Source organism: Condylura cristata, unplaced genomic scaffold (genome assembly GCF_000260355.1).
Source record: "Condylura cristata isolate star-nosed mole 26May11 unplaced genomic scaffold, ConCri1.0 scaffold00017, whole genome shotgun sequence".
NCBI classification, from domain to species: Eukaryota; Metazoa; Chordata; class Mammalia; order Eulipotyphla; family Talpidae; genus Condylura; species Condylura cristata.
Window position 1 is genome coordinate 1,914,562 of NW_004567118.1, and position 730 is coordinate 1,915,291.

General features: G+C 68.4%; 1 protein-coding gene across 3 annotated transcripts in view; it reads left to right on the forward strand.

Moving 5' to 3' along the window:
• Nucleotides 1-730, forward strand: part of UBTF (upstream binding transcription factor, RNA polymerase I) — an 18,981-nt gene that overhangs the window by 3,882 nt on the left and 14,369 nt on the right. The window contains exon 1 of one of the 3 annotated variants that reach the window (XM_012726413.1): nucleotides 9-163. The exons of 1 other annotated variant lie outside the window; for it this stretch is intronic. The gene's annotated coding sequence lies outside the window, so the exon portion shown is untranslated. Of the gene's footprint in view, nucleotides 1-8; nucleotides 164-730 lie in introns of those variants that run through there. One more of the 3 variants, XM_004684094.2, reaches the window with a different exon arrangement.

The window sequence follows — 730 nt, forward strand, 5'->3', positions numbered from 1 at the left end:
CGCGGCGCGTGGGGCTCGCCATTAGCCGTCGCTCCGCTTCGCCATCTCGGGCTTTGTCTGGCGACTCGCTGCCCCGGCGTCGGCTGCGGCGGAGCTGCGGCTCGGCTCTTCGGCCCGCCGCACCCCTAGGTGCCCCTGGCCGGCGCTCCCATTCACACGCTCGGTAAGTGAGCCCCGGCGCCGAGGATTTCGGGGGAGAGGGGTTGCTGCGAGTGGCGGCGGCGCCGATCTCCATGCGCCCGGGCAGGCCTGGGGAGTCATGCCGGGCTGGATTGAACTGGCTCCCAGAGAGGCTCCTCCGCCGGCGCCCGTTCCCCCCTCGCCGCGCCCGGAGTGTGAAAAGCAAGGGGGTTTTAGTTTTTTGTTTTTTTTTTTCAATTCGCAAAGGGCTTTTTGTAGGGGCTTTTTTTTTTTTTTTTAAGTTTCGTGTTTGTGCAGCTCGGCAGCCCCGGGACCGCGAGGTAGGCGCCAAGCCTGGCGCCACGATCGGCGTGCGTGCGCCCCAAGCCGGTGGCCAAGCTCGGGGGATGAGGGTGGGCGCCGACAGCCCGCTCCAGAGGCGGGAGAAAAGAGCGGGTGACGGCTGGTGTGGAAGACCGAGTCTGAGCTGGGTGGACTCGGGGAAGAGATCCGGAGCAAGGCTACGGGCGGCCCCCCGAGCCTCTCCAGCCGCTCGGGGGCCCTCCAGGCACCCTCTCCCCGGCCGCGCCTCGCGCCCTCCCTCCCGCGC